The following is a 19,451-nucleotide window of genomic DNA, read 5'->3' on the forward strand; positions in this document are numbered from 1 at the left end:
GGTACTCAGCACGAAGGATTAATATTCGTTGTGAGTAGCTGCGGTCGGGACTGAGGAGTTATCTTCTGCTTCTGAGGAAATCGAATTGAAGTATCCTGACAGATTGAAGTGCCACCACCCTAATTTTAGGGAAAAAACAGATTTCCTCCTGAGCAGAATGGCAGAAGGAATTGATATAAAAGCATTAGCCACCGTTTTGGAAGGGTTACAGAAACAATTAAATAACACCATAGAAGAAACAGTCCAAATAAAACAGCGAATAAATGAGTTAGGGAACACCGCTAAATCAAATGAATCTGTGTTTTCACAAATCCCTAGCCCTTCACAGTCTGCAGGTATATCCACTCAAGTAATTCAAGCAGTTTCCCCTATTATTCCTTTGGCTCAACCCGAGCGCTTCGGTGGGGATCCAAATAAGGCGCAGATTTTTCTGACCCAATTCTCATTGCATTTTTTATGTAGACCAGTCATTTTTTCCAAAGACCAGTCCAAAGTGGCATTTATGTTGTCTTATCTGACAGGAGATGCGGCCGCATGGTCCATGCCAATAATTTCCAGAAATTATCCTGTTTTATATAATTTCCAAAATTTCAAGGAAGAGTTCTTAAGAATATTTGATCGGCGAACTGCAGCTCAAGCCACTGACAATGAACTACTGGAAATCAGGCAAGGTAATAAAGATCTAGTAGCCTATCTGGCTCATTTCAATAAACTCATTGTAGAGACTGCCTGGCCGGAGTCAAAAAGAGCCGCCATATTTTATCGTGGACTGAGAGATGAATTGAAAGATGCCTTAGCACAAGTTCCAAATAGACCCACCGAAATTTTTGAGTTAATTGATCTTGTGTTACAGATTGACCACCGGTTAACTGAACGAAGAGCAGAAAAGAGAAGAGAGTATCGACCATTTCCCCTGAAAATTGATTGTGTAAGAAATGATCATACGAGAGCCGGAGAAGGGATAACGATAGAAGAACCAATGCAAATTGGTTCCATCCGAGGTCCTTTATCTAAGGAAGAAAAAGAGAAAAGAAGAGTGAATCACCTATGTTTATATTGCGGTGCATCCGGGCATTTTGTTAAAAACTGTCCCAAGAAACCCAAAGCTCTTCAGTCGGGAAAAGGCCAGCTTCATCAGTAGAGGGAGTTGCCCTAATGAAAGCAGAACCCAAGACAACTCCTTTAGATCAACGAGTGGCGAATACCTTACAAACCGCAGCGCCACATTTGGTACAAACAGTATCAGTTAAGACCCTTGAGAAGGAAATTCAAGGGATCTCAGTTATGATAGACTCTGGAGCTACGGGCAACTTCTGTGATATCAAATACGCTCGTAAAATGGGTATTCGATTTATCAAGAAATCTACTTTGGAAGTAGTAAGAGCTGTGGATGGAACCAATCTTTCTTCAGGACCCATTTCCCATGAGACCGAATCAATTCAGATGCAAGGTTTTGGTGGACATCAGGAGCAGATAATCTTTAATTTGATAGATGCTCCACAATTTCAACTCATTTTGGGTCTGCCCTGGCTTACAGAATATAATACACAAATTGATTGGAGCAAAAGAACGATCAAGATGAATTTCTCTTACTGCAAAGAGAATTGCTTTCATGATGGAGTGGAAGTGTCCACCAAGTCCCAAGCGGCCTGTTTATCATCACACTCTTCAGTGATCTGTGCACTAAAGACAGCAGAAATCCCAAAAGAATATGAGGATTTAGTCGCCGTTTTTGATGAAAAGGAGGCTGAGAAATTGCCACCACATCGACCCTACGACTGCAAAATTGAACTGGAGCCAGGTGCGATATTGCCATGTAGCAGAATATACGCATTGACCGAAGCAGAGAATCAACATTTAAAGGAGTATTTGGATCAATATCTTGCTAATGGTTTTATTCGTCCTTCTGAATCTCCAGTGTCATCCCCACTATTTTTCATACCAAAGAAGGATGGGAGTCTTCGAACTTGCATTGATTATCGAGCCCTCAATCAGGTTACCATCAAGAATCGATACCCACTGCCTTTAGTGTCAGTTGTATTAGATCAAGTAAAGAATGCTAGAATCTACACCAAATTGGACCTGCGAGGAGCATATCATTTGATTCGAGTGGCTTCAGGGGATGAATGGAAAACTGCTTTTCGGACTCGATACGGATTATTTGAATATCAAGTGATGCCTTATGGGTTATGCAATGCTCCCGCTGCCTTCCAGCATTTCGTTAATGATATATTACGAGAATTCCTCGACCGGATTGCCGTGGTTTATATAGATGACATTTTAATCTTTTCCGACAATCTACAGGAGCACATTTCCCATGTTCGATCCATCCTCACAAGGTTGCAAGAAAACCATCTCTATGTAAAATTGGAGAAGTGTGCATTTCATGTGGAACAAGCTGAGTTCTTAGGATTCATTTTGTCACCAGAAGGAGTTAGTTAGTATGGATCCTGCCAAGATAAAGACAGTGCAACATTGGCCTTCTCCTTGCAATGTCAAAGAGATCCAGAGTTTCTTGGGGTTCGCTAATTTTTATCGAAGATTCATATCCAATTTTTCTCAAAAAGTTACACCCATTACTCGATTGTTGAAGAAAGGAGTGAAGTTTGAGTGGACAAAAGAAGCTGAAAATGCTTTTAATTTTTTGAAGAATTCCTTCGTCTCAGCTCCAATCTTGCTCCACCCCAATTCAGATGAGCCATATTATGTGGAGGCAGATGCTTCAGATGTTGCCATAGGAGGTATCCTTTCCCAGCGTCATAAAGATACAGGTCTATTACATCCAGTGGCCTATTTCTCTCGAAAATTAACACCACCAGAGATAAATTATTCAATTGCGGATAAGGAGCTATTGGCAGTCAAAGAAACTTTTCGTGAGTGGAGGTATTACATTTTGAGAGCTAAGCATAAAGTGACCGTTTACACGGACCACCGAAATTTACAGTTTTTAAAATCAGCTCGAACTCTAACAGCTAGACAACTGCGTTGGTCCCTATATTTTGCAGACTTTGATTTTGTTATCACTTTCAGACCAGGAAAAGTAAATGGGAAGGCAGATGCTCTATCTCGAATTGATACCGGTGCAGTTAAAGAGCCTCCAGAAAAAGAATTGATTATTCCACAAGAGAAGTTCATATCTGCCATATTGTATGAAAATTTAACCAAAGAAATTCAAGAAAACTTAACATTCGAAGGAATGCTGAAGTGGTCCAAAGAAGGCCAAGGAAGAGAAATCAAAAAAGGTTTGCCATACTTTAAAGGTGCACTGTATGTTCCGACTGTGGAGCTGCAAGAAAAAATTCTTCAGGCTTATCATGACGATCAATTGGCTGGACACAAAGGAATTCAAAAGACTCAAAATCTAATACAACGAGAATTTTGCTGGCCAAAAATTAAAACTCAGATAAGACAATATGTGTCAACTTGTGACAAATGTCAAAGAGGGAAATCAAATAGAACAGCTTCACAAGGTCTGTTAAGACCTTTGCCCACTGCACCCCATGCCTGGCATACTGTTACTATGGATCTTATAGTGGACCTCCCTAGTAGCCAAGGTTTTAACACTATCCTAGTTTTTGTAGACACTTTCACTAAAATGGCGCATTTCATTCCTTTGAAAGAAATCCCTCGAGCCCCACAGGTTGCACAGTTGTTTACACAACACATAGTACGCGCCCAGGGTATCCCAAAAATTCTAGTTTCAGACAGGGGGTCCCAATTTGTTTCTCGCTTTTGGAAGGCCTTTAGTAAAAGATTAGGAATTGATTCTCGTTACTCTACCAGTTACCATCCTGAAACCGATGGGCAAACAGAGAGAGTGAATCAAGAGTTAGAACAGTATTTAAGACTCAATTTATTCGATAAAGAGAAGGAATGGCCCGAGTTGATGTGGGCAGCTGAATTTGCTTACAATAATGCAGTTCATTCCACCACTGGGTTCACCCCCTTTTATCTGAACCATGGTAGACATCCTAATGTAATGCTGGGTAAAGAAGATGATTCAGTGCCTGCAGTAGAAGAGATGGTGAGGGATTTGCAGACCACGTTAGTTAGGGCTAGAAAAAACATCATTCAAGCAAAAGACTCATATAAGACTCAGGCTGATAGAAAAAGAAGAGAGAGCCCCATTTATTCGAAAGGAGACAAAGTTTGGTTATCCACTCGTCATTTACGTCTCAAAGGAAATCGCAAATTTCAGCCACGATTTATAGGCCCATTCAAAGTTGACAATATGATCAATCCAGTGGCAGTTAAATTGCAGTTGCCAGCTCATCTAAAGATACATCCTGTTTTCCATTTCTCCTTGTTAAAGAACAGTCCTCCAAATTTACGTCAAAACTCCCCTCCAATTCTTATCCAGATTAGCTCTACAGAAGAGTATGAGGTCAATCAAATCTTAGATTCCAAAATCCGTAATGGCCAGCTTTATTATCTAATTGATTGGAAAGGTTATGGTCCAGAGGAACAATCCTGGGAGCCGCACGAGTATGTACATGCTTCAAGATTAGTGAGAAACTTTCATAGAACCTACCCAAGCAAACCTAAATTGGAGAACTGTTCCTTGAGGGGGAGTACTGTCATGACCACACAAACTTGCCAAGTCAAATCAAAGAAGTGCATGAGAAAAGCAAAGAGATATCCTCAGTGGAGACAGCAAAGCCCAAACTGGAAGAAGGTTTGCAGAGTAATCTTGTGCTTATTTCAAAGGAAGAATCAAGAAGAGAAGATCCAAGATGGCTGCTGTGAGTCCTGAAGGTTAGTTACAGTTCTAGTCTTGCAATCGGTTGGTTGCTAGGTTACGAGCTCTCCAGCTGGAAGCCTTGCACTTCAACTGAGGTCTGACAGGAATCAGCTGTGAGGAGAGAGAGCGCGCTTCAGAACAGAAACTCCTGTGAGGTAAAATTACATTTGAAGATTTATATTACAGAAAACGGATAAATATTGTCAAGGTTTATTCGAAGAGTTTGATAGTAGACCGTTCCCGTGGAAGTCGGCAAGGCTACAGAGTTAATGTATGAATTAACCTTATGTTTACAAGGTTCTTGTTTAAGATATTAAAGTCAAAGAAAAAAACGAACTTTAAAAGAGCAAGTATCTACAAATGTCAAGGTTATAAACGAAGGCCAAGTTTAAAGGAGAAACGAACTGTTAACAAATAAGCATTTACAAATTCAATGGTAATAAACCAAAATAGAGTTTAAAAGAGAAACAAACTTAAATAAACAAGCATCTACAACTACAAGTTATCGACAGATGTCGAAGTAAGGAAGGAGAAACTAACTGTAATAAACAAGCATTTACAAATACAAGTATTGACAGGAGTCACAATAAGACAGGAGAAATTAAATAACATCAGCTGATTTGAAGAACGCATTATCACCAACTATATATATATATATAGCAACATAAAACCAATCTCTAACAAAGGTTGAGAAGTTCTTCCAGAATCAGTAATAAGCATTTTTTTTAGGAAGAGCTATCATTTATAGAGAGAAGCAAGGCTACAGAGAACTCAGGGTGAGTGAAGAAATAATAGAATTAAAGAGAATTAAGTGTTGAGAGTAGAAAGTGAAAAAACTGATGTTGTATGTCCCTAGTAATTGCGACTGTGACTCTTGCAGGTGCTGTATCCAATCTTAGATGTGAAGAGGCAGACTGAGTACTGGTGTTCATCATCTCTGTGGCAGTCTCTCTACCATCCCATTCCCTTTCCCCCTCCGGGGTACTCAGCACGAAGGATTAATATTCGTTGTGAGTAGCTCGGGTCGGGACTGCGGAGTTATCTTCTGCTTCTGAGGAAATCGAATTGAAGTATCCTGACAGAGAGGTTCAGACCCTCCACAGACCCATCTTTCTCTTGGACAGACAGGAGGTCAGGAAGAGGCTCACTCTCTTCCTCCACTCCATCATCTGTTGCCAAGAGCATTGTTAACTTAGACCTCTCAAAGTGAGGTTTGAGGCGGTTCACATGCAGGAACCTTAGAGGGTTCGTAGGAGTCTGCAAGTTCACCAGATAGGTGACATCACTCTTGTGCTCCGCCACCTCAAAGTTCCAGTCCATCTGTCCTGGAGAGCACGGGGCTCCACTGGGGCCATGACCCACAGTTTCTGGCCAGGGTGAAACTCAACCAGAGTAGCATTCTGGTCATACCAGCATTTCATGTCTTCCTGGCTTGCTTTCAGGCTCGCCTAAGTGAATTTTCTAAAGCTGGGTGTGTGGTTTCTAAAGGCCGGCATGTAACTAAACACATCCTGGGACGCTTACTGGAGGCCTTCCCCAAGCCCTTCTTTACCAGACTTAGAGGTCCCCTCATAGGGTGGCCATACAACTGTTCAAAGGGGCTAAAACCAAGTCCCTTCTGTGATACCTCCCTGTAAGCAAACAGAAGGCATGGCTAAAGGATGTCCCCCTTACACCTCAGGGGTTCTGACAGACCCATAATCATGCCCTTCAGGGTTCGGTTGAATCTCTCAACAAATCCATTTCTTTGGGGGTGGTAAGGAGTGGTGAACTTGTAAGTCACCTCACACTCTGACCACTTAGACCTCATATAAGTAGATATGAGGGTGGTACCCCTGTCAGATACTAACTCCTTGGGGACCCCCATGCGGGTAAAAACCCCTGTGAATGCCCGGCCCACCATGGGGCTGTGATTGATCTCAGAGGGATAGCTTCCGGGTACCAGTTGGCATGATCTGCAAAGTGCATCAGAGTGCCTGCGCATTTGGGGGCAGTAAAAGTGGGTGACAGTTCTTTCAAAGGTCTTGTCCCAAATGTCCAGCTAAAGGCACATCATGAGCCAAACCCAGTAGGAAGGTTCTGAAGCACTGGGATACAGCCAGCACATGTGCTGCCCCAGGCTCAGCAACCTTAGAGTCACTATACAAGAGGCCATCCTCCCAATAGATCCAGTGTGATCCAGACTCCTTGCCAGACCCTCCAGAGTAGGACACTAATTCTGAGCCTCACATAATTTCTCCCTGGTATGACCCCTTTCCTGCTACCAATGGGTCAGCTTTGGCACCTTCCCCAGTTCAGCCACTTGTTCTCCTGTAGGCTCCGGGGCATCCCCCTCAGAATTAGCCTCCTACCCGACCGTGAGAACTTCTGGGGCAGGTTTCCCCCGCCCCATGCCCTTCCTCTTTCTGGCAGGCACCTTGGCCACTCTTTCAGGATCCAGGGCCTCCTGATCACCCTGACGGGCAGCCATTGACCAGGTGGTCACACACACCAACCCAGGCAGCCCCAACATCTCCAAGTGTGACCTGTGTTCCACCTCACTCCAAGGGGAATCCTTCAGGTCATTGCCTAGCAGACAATTAACAGGCGTGGCTGGAATCACAGCTACTCTCAAGGAACCTGAGCTCCCACCACTCAAAGGGAAGCTGTGCCACTTTGCACAGATGCTCAGCTTTGTCGACTGCAACTTCTTGGTGAAGTGCATGGGGAATTACTTGATCTTCAGACACCAGGTGACTTCTCACAGTAGTCACACTGGCTCCTGTGTCTCTCAGAGCCTCCATCCTCTGTCCATGATTGTTACCCACTGCCTGTACTTTTTAGTGTTCTCAGGCAGGAGGGTCCTCTGGACCATCTCACTGTTCCCTAATGAAACAAGGGTCATCTCAGCTGGCTCCCATTCTTCTCCTGGAACCAACTCCTCCCCAAGAGCTACACTGGCCAAACCCTGTGACTGAGCACCAGTGGGTGCCTACGTCCCCTTGGGACATTTGGGGTCCATCCTCATGTGACCCACTTGATCACATGCATAGCACTTGCGGGGGCCCCTCTCTGCAGGTTTCCTGTAGAGATCCATTGTTCTTTTTCAGCTGGAGTATGGGAATCCTTACCCAGCAAACTAGATTGGGGCCCTTTAGAGAACTCCCTTGGTTTACTCTTACCCCCCCACTTCCTCTGATGGGGACCCTGCCCACCCTTGACGGAGTCTCCCCCATACCTCTTTTGAACCCTGGTGCTTTCCCACCAGTCCGCTTCCTGAGCAAGGTTCCCGGGGTCAGTCAGCTTGCTGTCAATTAGGTGCTGGTGTACCTCTGGAAAACAAAGCCTATACAAGTGCTCCCAAGCAATTAAATTGTACAGCCCCTCATAAGTTGTCACCTTACTGCCCTTCAACCAACCATCCAGCGACCTGCAAAGAGAGTCTACAGACTCCAACCAAGTTTGGGATTCCTTCTTCTTATATGATCTAAACGTTTCCTTATACTGCTCAGGAGTAAGACCATATCTGGTGAGTAGGCCATCCTTTATGATAGAGTAGATTATTCCCTGAGGATCCCCTAAGGATGTCAGAGTATCAAATCCCTCTACCCCAAAGTGCTTCCACAGACCCACCCCCCAATGTGCTTCAGGGACCATGTTCATGTGGAGAGCTGACTCATACCCCTTAAACCACAGATAGATGCCATCCTCTCTCTTGTAATCCTTTACTAAGTCTTTTAAATTGTGTACCCTCCTTTCAGGCTGCACTGAGGTACTGCTGCCACCATCTCTGCTGGACTGGCTCCTTTGGTCCAGGTCCCTCAAACTTAACTCATGAGCCAAAAGCATATTTTTCTCCTCTATGGCCAACTTTCTCTCTTTCATCTCCATTTTAAGTTTCCCTAATTCGAATTGGCGCACCCTCGCTGCTTGTCTGCCTTCAACTCCTCAGGAGCCAGACCTCTGGAGGAAATACTACTGCCTGCCCTGGAGACCCCCCAGGCACACCATCATGAATACTTTGCACCTCCTCACCCCATCCTCCTCCTCTGTGTGCCCCCCGCCTCCTTGGCTGCCACCTAAGCCCTCAGTGCCTTTTGCAGCTCCTCCTTACTGGCAGAGCTCTTGATTGGGCAGGCAAGATCCCTCCAAAATTGCTTAGGTTGAGCCATGGTGTGCTCCTCTAGTTTCTCTAACTTAAACACAACTTATGTAGCCACAGCTGGTGCATCCCCAGATTGTGAGATGTAGGTGAGGTTCAATAAAAATACAAGAGTTCTAAAAAGGCAGAGAGTTCCCAAGAAAAAACAAAAAAAGAAGCAGCAAAACTCCAAAAAGAGAAAAAACTAAAACAAGTATTATGTGGTCATGTAATGGCCTGCATTGAAAACAGCAGTGTGCACTTAATCACTGTTTGTGAAGTACAAATACAAGTTCTATCCTCACCGCTGATCACCAATGTTAGAAAAGGGGTGTCTGGTTGGCAGTCAGATAGGACTCTGTCCAAGCAGGGACCCTCATTCTAGTCAGGGCAATGGAGATACACACTTGGGATAACCCCTGCTCACCCTCTTGGTGACTTGGCACAAGCAGTCAGGCTTATCTCAAAGGCAGCATGTAAAGTAATTGTACCAAAACACAGAGTAATTCAGTGAAACCACTACAAAATAGACACCACACCAGTTTAGAAGAATAGCCAATATGTATCTAAATCAAACAAGACCAAAACAACAAAACCTAACATACACAAGTAAGGTTACCAATTTTTTAATAAAAAGAGTCTTACTTCATAGAAAACAATGGATGAGTTGATGTTACACAAAATACCTGGTTTGAGTCAAAAATAAAGCTGCACAGGTGTGAGAAAGTATCCTCTTTCTAGCATGGTTACCCCTATTATTGGCCTGTTTATCAGTGTGTTTGTCTGTGTCACTGGGATCCTGCTAGCCAGGACCCCAGTGCTTGTGGTTTGTGGCCTACTTGTCAGTATGTTTTTGTTAGTATGCTTGACTATGTCACTGGGATCCTGCTAGCCACGACCCCAGTGCGTATGCTCTCTGTTCCCAAATTTGTCACTCCATACTGCTAACCCAGTATTTCATCCCAAATTGGCATACTGGTGTCCCCTTATAAGTCCCTAGTATATGGTACCTAGGTACGCAGGGCATTGGGGTTCCAGGGGATCCCTATGGGTTGCAGCATTACTTTTGCCACCCATAGGGAGCCCATGTAAAGGCTTCTACAGGACTGCCATTGTAGCCTGTGTGAAAAGGTGCATGCACCCTTTCACAGCCATTTTCACTGCACTAGGTCACTTATAAGTCACCTATATGTCAGGCCTTCCAACCCTACAGGCTGGGTGCAAATTACATGTGTGTGAGGGCACTAGCAGAGGTCCCCTCATATTGTCCAGGCCCATTTTTCCAGACTTTGTGAGTGCGGGGATGCCATTTTACACGTGCTTTGGACATAGGTCAATACCTATGTCCAGCTTCACAATGGTAACCCCGAATATGGCCATGTATGGTGTCTAACAACTGGGAATTGTACCCGAATACTGATTCCAGTATTGGTTGCACAATCCCATGCACTCTGGGGTCCCCACAGTAGACCCCCAGTACTGCCGTACCAACCCTCTAAGGCTTTCCAGGCAGCCCCAGCTGCTGCCACCTCACAGACAGGTTTCGGCCCTCTTGTTGCATGAGCAGCTCAAGCTCAGGAAGACAAAACACAGGATTTCCTTTAGAAGAGGGGTGTTACACCGTCTCCTTTTGGAAATAGATGTTACAAGCATGGGAGGGGTAGCCTCCCGGAGCTTCTGGAAATGCTTTGAAGGGCACAGATGGTGCCCTCCTTGCATAATCCAGTCTACACCTGTTCAGGGACCCCCAGTCCCTGCTCTGGCATGAAAGTGGACAAAGGAAAGGGGAGTGACCAACCCCCTGTCCATCACTACCCCAGGGGTGGTACCCAGAGCTCATCCAGAGTGTCCCTGGGTTTTGCCATCTTGGATTCCAAGTTGGTGGAGCACTCTGGGAAAATCTGAGTGGCCAGTACCAGCAGGTGATGTCAGAGCACTCCCCTGATAGATGCTTACTTGGTTAGGTGACCAATCCCCCTTTCAGGGCTATTTAGGGTCTCTCCTCAGGGTGTTTCTTCAGATTCGGATTGCAAGACTCCAGCAAGACTCCTCTGCTTTCTTTACTTCTTCTTCTACCGATGGAACCACAGCTGAACCCTCCAGGAACTCTACAAACTGCAACAAAGAAGCAAAGATGACTTCTGTAACATCATAACTTCAGCTCCTGCTAGCAACTGCAACAGTTTCCAGGTTGTGCATCCTCCGAGGACTGCCTGTCTTCATCCTGCACCAGAAGAACCGCAGGATTCTCCCGTGGAGTGATGGAGTCACTTCCCTGCTTCAGCAGGCACCAATCTGCAGCGACGACCGGTGGCGTGGGTCCCCTCTCCAGATGACAAACGTGGATCCAGCAACATGGGTGGTGGACTAAAGTGACCCCGACAGTACCAAGGTCCAGCTGTCCAACTTTGATAGAGGTAAGAGCTTGCTTCCCCACGCAAGACAGTACCCCCGTGCACCATGTGACTTGCAGTTGCCAAGGCTTGTGTGCGACCTAGCAAGAAGTCCTTCATGCACAGCACAGCTTAAGCCCCCAGCACTCCATCCTGTTACGCACAGCTTCCTGAGTGGTCCTCTGGCGGCGTGGGATCCTTTTGTGTCATGCTTCGTGGACCTCCATTTGCACCTTCTTTGTCCCCGTGCTGTGGGACTCCTGTGCATGCTGCCTGGTCTTCTGAGGGCTCTCTGAGAGCCCCCTCTGCCTCCCCACCAGAGGTAGAGGCAACCAGGTCCCTCCTGGTCCCGGGCAGCGCCATCTTCAGCCAACTGCGAGTTTTGCATGCTCCAAGGCTTGTTGGCAGAATCCAGTGACGCAAACCAGACTGCAACCATCCATCCGGCGTGGGACATCTTCTGAACCAACCAGGAACCTGCATCTGTCTTCTTGACTTCTTAACTGACTTTGGGGGTCATTCTGACCCTGGCGGCCGGTGACCGCCAGGGTCACCGACCACGGGAGCACCGCCAACAGGCTGGCGGTGCTCCCGAGGGCATTCTGACCGCGGCGGTTCAGCCGCGGCCAGAAAGGGTAAACCGGCGGTCTCCCGCCGGTTTACCACTGCCCTTGTGAATCCTCCATGGCTGCGGATTCTGACACCCCCTACCGCCATCCTGTTCCTGGCGGGTCTCCCGCCAGGAACAGGATGGCGGTAGGGGGTGCCGCGGGGCCCCTGGGGGCCCCTGCAGTGCCCATGCCCATGGCATGGGCACTGCAGGGGCCCCCATAAGAGGGCCCCGCAACTGCACCCGTCGCACCCCTGCAACTACGCCGGCTCAATTCTGAGCCGGCGTCCTCGTTGCAGGGGCATTTCCTCTGGGCCGGCGGGCGCTCTTTTGGAGAGCGCCCGCCGGCCCAGAGGAAATGTCTGAATGGCCGCCGCGGTCTTTTGACCGCGGTGCGGTCATTCAGCGGCGGTACCTTGGCGGACGGCCTCCGCCGTCCGCCAAGGTCAAAATGACCCCCTTTGTCTTCCCACCGGCGGTTCTTCTTTTGCACCTTCATCCTGGTTAGCAGGGGCTTCTGTTCTCCCTGGACTCTTCAGTACTTCTTGGACTTGGTCCCCTTCTTCCAAAGGTCTTGAGGTACAGGAATCCATCGTTGGTGTCTTGCATTCTCTTCTGGTTCTAGCATTATCTTCTATCACAACCTCTTGTGTGTTTCAGGAAACTTACTGTGATTTACTTGTATTTTCCTGGTCTCTGGGGTGGGTTCTATTACCTTTGGTGTTTTCTTACACTTCTAGTGCCCCTCTACACACTACACTTGCCTAGGTGGGAAACCGACTTTCCATTACACTATTTTAGCACATGTTTTTTTAAGTGTAGCCATTTTTAATATAGCATTAGTTTAACATATTAGGCCACTGTGCACTTTGCCCTAGGTATATTTTATTCAACTTTGCACTGTTATTTTACAATAACCAGTTTTACGGTCTTGTTTTAATTTCTTCTATCACACTGTTTAGCTTAGCTCAGCACTGTGTTCTCAAATAATGCATTCTTGATCGCCCTGTACTTCAGTCAAGGCTACTGTCTGGTACATTGCCGGTAAACATGGTAGAAGTTTTGTCTCCAGTATTCGTAGAAAATACACATTCTTACGTAGGGACATTTTCTTAGAACATCTGCATGTTAGTTATAAAAACACTTCCTAGTCCTAGTACACGTCAAGAGGGAGATTCCAGCCAGGAACCTACAACTAGATGCTGAATGCCCCGTTGCAGATGCTGATGCAGATTACAGGCCTTTGCTCAGGTATGAGGGTTGATGTCCTCCCGGCGGAACCTGAAAGGCAGGCTTAGAGCTTTACATGCTGTGCTCGAAATATAACTTAGAGAGAAAATAATCTAGCAGCACTATGATAGCCTTATTCTTGTGCTTCACTCTCATTGTTACTACTTTAATCCTACTGTGTTGTGTAGTTCTGGTTATTGCAGCTCACGCTTTGCTATCTAAAATGCAGTAGTTTTATTAAACCAATCTTTAAAACTTAAACTGCCTTTGTCATTTATCTATGAGACCGTACTTTGTATGAGAGAACCGGTTCTGACCTGAGTGACCACGACTTCCCTGGGAAGTGCTAAGATGCCATGCGCTCGGCTGCCCAATTGTCTCTTCCGTTTGGGAGAGATGAGGCACTGCTAGTTAGCCGGAGCAAAACCCGGATTTAGAGTGACAAGGGTCCTCCACCGTGGGTTAGACTTAGTCCCCCACACTGTGAACGATCTTGCCGCTCAAAATCCAGTAGTCTCATTAGGATAATGAGAGCCTATGTGACATAGCACCGCCAACGTTTGGTCAGGCTCTAATTTTCGGGTCCACCGGCATATCTCGGTCTCATTTTTTATATAATGACCCCTCGGTTCCGTATACGGAGATGTCCGTGGTACTGAGGATTTCCACCACCTCCGTATAGGTAAACCTATTTTACAGCAGGTGGTTGTTCAAGCTTGAACCTTAAAAGGAAAAAAACCCTGTCTTGGTGTGCCTTCTCTGAACTTAGTGCTTTTATAATGGCGAATCCCCAGGCTGTACAAATAGCTCTTAACATGAGACAACCACTTACAACACATTTACTAGCACATGAACTTACGGCAAAGGAAGGTCCAGTCACATTTGTGGTGGATGCTCACGCAGCCTATAGAACAGAGCTGTTTTGCTCTTGGGTCACATTTCCAGCAGTTGATGGGAACAAAAATACATTTCATACATATACAGTTGCGAACACGCCAGGGCAGTACAGGACTTACGCATACTTAGAGATACTCTCTCTTATCAAGAACATAATAATTGGCTTGATGGCGCCCTACCCCATACAATAATACCAGTAAGGTTAGGTCAACTAAGTAATGATGGTCCTACCTGGCCTTTATTGGCCACATATACACCTCACCCTGCGGTTACGAATATGGCGGTAGCTGAGGTTGGACACTTATATATTGAATTAACTGCACTATATAAACGATTAGTACAATTTGTGGTGCAGACACTAAATACAAACCCAGCGCGTGCTGCTCCAGCACAACCACATGCAGTAACACCAGGTATAAATCCGGTGACTGTACACTCTTTTATGGGTAAAATCCCAGCCAACCAAGAGGAGACTCCATTTTGGCTAGCACAAAACATTAATACGCTGGAGGCAGTATTTCCCCAAATGGGACCTCAGGATAAACATAGAATATTAACTATATGCTTGCCCTTTGTGATGGTTCCCACAGTTGAACATTGTAATACATGGGGCACGGTATTTGCCGCGCTCTATACAACGGCACACGGTACACTGACACTAGCCAACCTACCGGAAGTGCTTAAACAAATTCAAGATGAATACGGGGCTGCCCCGGCCCTAGATTTAGGAATGCAACTGATGGGCAATTTTGCCACAGTTTCTTCAAATATCCTAAGTAACCTTAAAGGGGAAGCATTTGCACTTGCAGTGCGCATGCGTCTTCGTGACGTTCCGCAACAAGATCAGGAGCGAGAACTGACTAAAATAATAGCGGAAACATATTCCAGTATCGGTCGAGATAGCCTTGGGGCTAGACCACAAAATCCTCAATTTCAGGGTAAAATTAATAAAGACAATACCAAACAACAACCTGAGGGTAATAAGAAACGCTGGGAGAAAAAAAAAATGCCTAAAAAAGAAAGGGGAGAATCTCCACGCACGGAGACCCCACAGAATAGCTATAATCTCAGAAATAGAGAGAATATAAAAACGCCGGATAGATATCAATATACTGATAAAAACCAATCTCGTTCCTTTCAGGACTCATCGGAAAAGAGAAATGAGAGAGGTGGGCGATCAGAGCGGAGAACAGAGTACGTGAAACCGAGACAGGAATCACAACGCTCTTCTGAGGTTTCTGTTAAGAAGGAAGAGAAACCAGTACAACAAAAACAACAATTTAAAAAGAAAAAAGTGGCAGCTGTCTCAGTTAGACATGCCACTCAGGAAGAGGGTTCTCTTGAAGAACAAGAACTGGGTTCTAGCACTGCTAGACAGCGCGGCAGAGGTCACAATAGTTCGCCGGAATCTTCTAGAGCATCTGGAGGTGAAAGCAACTGATGACTTCATACAAATAGAAACAGCGGATATGCGTGTCTCCTAACCCGATAGGGTGTATAGAGTAACTCTACAATTAGAAGGAGACATTGAACACACCTTACACGCAATCTTCTGGGATCGTGTAGTAAAAATATATGACATTTTGTTGGCCGAACAAGATTGGCCGCCTGATTTTGTCCGCACTTGCCCAGCTGGGGAGGAGGTTATTAAACCTTCCTTCTCGCCCCTTGTTCCAGAGGAACTCGCTGAGTCCTATTCTATAGAATGGGCTCTCGCACAAGCACCTGCGTTATATAGAAATCACGTAGGGTGGGACAGGGATTCTCCATACCATGTAATTCCCATTAAAGGTGAACCTCAGCCACAACCGCAGTATCCCATAAAACATGAAGCAAGGGCACCGGTGAGAGAAATACTTACGCAATTAGAATACCAGGGGGCGATTGAACCCTGTGTCTCACCGATGAATAATCCCTTATTCCCTCTAGCTAAACCAGACCATTCATATAGAATAGTCTTAGATTACAGACATTGAAACGGACATACATGTACATATGCTATACAAAATTCGCATAGCACTGCACTAATGAGCAACATTGTGCAGAAAAAATATAAAACGACTTTGGATATCTCAAATGGATTCTTCTGCCAGAGTATAGCACCTGAAAGCAGAGATTTAACAAGCTTTAGCCCACTAGGCTCCCAGAAAAAAATCTGTTGTTTGCCTCAAGGGTATAAGAACAGTTCAGGACTGTTTGCAGCTCGTGTGACTGCTATTTTACATGAGATAGACACTGAAGCATTGTCATATGTGGACGATATATATCTCACGGATAACGAGTTACTACAACATTTAAGACGGGTAGCCCGCATTGTTGTAGGGTTTGCCGAACTCGGCTACAAATGTAACTTCAAAAAATCAAAAATTACCTTACTCAGCGTCCTGTTCCTTGGATATGAGCTGTCGAATGAAGGGAAGAGCCTAGCGCCACCATTTTTAGAAAAATGTGCACAATTGCAACCACCAAATACGATTAAAAAACTACAATCATTGTTGGGCTTTCGAAATTTTGGCAGAACATACATTCCTGATTATGCTACTCGCATAAAACCTTTATATTAATTCATATGTCCCGATTTTTCAAGCAAATTCTGGACAATTGAACATACACATGTTCTTCGAGAATTACAGGCAGATATGCTAGCAGCAAAACATTTACACACACGGGACAATAAGACACATTTGGTCATCAGCGTGATAGCTGGGGCCATTGGTTTTACTTATGTCACATTTAATGAAGGTGAGACAGTCCCGACTGCATACAAATCACACTTGTATTCCACTGCTGAACAACGCTTTGCACCCACAGAGAAACTTCTCACTGCTGTGCAGATGGCTGTTATTAAAGAAAGGCCTCTTGCCCAAGGGAAAAGCATCATTGTTGTTTCTCCTTTTCCGGCCCTTGAGGCTGTTACGAAAGCTAGGGTCCCAAACGCAAAAGCACTTCATCCACAATGGATACAATGGGCTACATCTTTAACAGCCACTGATGTAGACTACATTTTTTACCCAAAGTTACAAACTCAAGAATTTGTACAATATGAAGTTGAATATCCAGTTCTCGCTGACACCTTGCCTATCGATGAATATCATGTAGTCATGTACACCGATGGTTCTGCGCAACCAGCGATTGGAACTAAACATCAATATTCTGCTGCATGTGCGGTCGTGAGTGGCTATATGGAGGGGGAGAAATTCTGTCCCCAACATACCTATACATAGACCTTAGGGGATTGTACAGCACAATTAGCTGAGCTAAAAGCTCTACTAATGGCACTAGAACATACAGATCCGACACAGTTTACACTGATTGTTTGTGATTCATATTATTGCGTCCAGTCTTTTAATGAATACCTGCATTACTGGCGCTTGAATGGGTTCAGAGATTCAAAAGGCAACACCATAAAACACAGACTACTGTGGGGGAAGGTAGCAGACCTGAAAGAGACGCTACCCAAAGTCCACGTTGTGCATACACTTGGACACCAGCGCGTTGGGATACACGTTGCTGGAAACACTTTGGCTGATGAAGCCGCAAAGTCGGCAGTGGCAGTTGCCACTGTAGCTGCAGTGACTCGTTCGAGTTCCAAACCAGACACAGACATTATGGCTGCCATAAAAGCTACGGTTGGTGGTACGCCTTATCCTAAGGGATTTCCTAGTAAATATCAGTACTTGATGGGAAGTATGCTGAACGCTGGAGTTAAAATCCCAGGCGTATGCGACATCCCCAATAAAGATGTAAGACCACAATTGATCAAAGCAGCGCATGAAGGGGTGGCATCTGCACATGCTGACGTAGCTGCTACAATTTCACTCTTACAGCCCCGTTATTGGTGGCCTGGTCTCTATAAAGAGATTAAGCAGTATGTCCTTTGTTGTGACATCTGTCAACAAATTAAAGTTTCCACAGCTAAGCATCCGCCGCAGACACCCATCTTAATCTCAAATTGACCATTACAATGTGTGTACTTGGATCATTGCGGTCCATTAACACCTGATAGTGCATACAAATATATACTAGTCGCTGTTGGTTCTTGCTCCAGATTTGTGTGGGTGTGGCCACAACGCTCGGCTGACACTCGGACTGTTATTAAAGATTTGCGAGTCTTTGTCGGTACATATGCAGTTGCGGCATTCCATTCGGACCAGGGCCCTGCTTTTGCCTCAAGGGCATTCAGGGACACCATGGCTTCGTTGGGGGTCCAGCTCCAGTACTCGTCTCCATTTCATCCCGAGGGAAATTCTGTAGTGGAACTATTAAACCGTGATTTAAAGCAATCCTTAACGGCCAGGGTCTTAGGTACGGGTCGTAGTTGGCTAACCCACCGGTACGGAGTTCAGAGAGCACTAAATAACCTGCCTAGAAGGTCCCTGGGGGGTCGTACTTCATATGAGTGCCTGTTCGGAACACAAATGTTTGTTCTGGATCTTGATGGTCCTGGTGTGGAGGCAGAGGACACACCTTTTTTGACATAAATGATTGTGTCACTGTTTTACAGGAATTACAGCAGTTCCGTGAAGATAACTCTTCTAAAAGTGCTGCCTCCACAGGAATTAAGGATGTGCCAGTAACACCTACTGGCTGGATTCCCAGAGTTGGGGATCTTGTGCGTGAAAAGGTTGCAGTGAAAAAATAATTTGGCCCTTCCTATTGAAAACCAGTTCCTGTGTTGGGGATACACGGTACCAGAACTGGTATTCTACCACCGTTGCCAGGTGCCAAAGAAAACCGCTTTGTTTCTATTGACAATGTCAAGTTACAACATGTGGCCGGTTCTACACAGCCAACCAAGAGGAACGTCCAGTAGTTCCCGAATCCCTCTCACTACTGGAGAAGAAGTTCTGCTTCAAATTGTCTATACCAACAATGATGCCTCTCCGAGCTTGGGGAGGGTGGATGATGACGATCTTGCATTGGTTCCACTAATAACAAGCAACTTAGAAACATTTGATCAAGTCACTATGACTACGAACGAGACGGATGGTCCAGCCTACTGTGTACCACCACAGGAAACACCAACTCCTCCATTGACTACGGCAACGCCTTTTGCACGAACTGCCTCTGGTTACTTTGCCGACTACAACGACGGTCTAACGGACTCGTTTGCCTCTTCGACTGCTGACCTGTCAGGTGCGCGTAAGCTGATACATTGGATTAAAGATACGTATTTCATTTTTCCATGGAACTATGTGTGGCTTTCCTTGACTGTCCTAGCCTTTTTTCTTTGGATTGGGTTTGTCATTACCTTTTTTCTGTTAATACATGGTAATTTTCTTCCCGAAAGATCAGCGGTTGAACAGGTGGAGGAGGTATTGAAACCACATTTCTCATCACATAAGGTTCGAAGAGACTTGTCCTTTGTTAACATTTCTGCAGTGCTAATTAAAGATGGGATTGTGTGGGATAAAGTAATGTTTTATATAGATGGTCCCACTGAAATAATTCAAATACCGT

This window comes from Pleurodeles waltl, chromosome 8, assembly GCF_031143425.1.
Source record: "Pleurodeles waltl isolate 20211129_DDA chromosome 8, aPleWal1.hap1.20221129, whole genome shotgun sequence".
Classification (NCBI taxonomy): Eukaryota; Metazoa; Chordata; class Amphibia; order Caudata; family Salamandridae; genus Pleurodeles; species Pleurodeles waltl.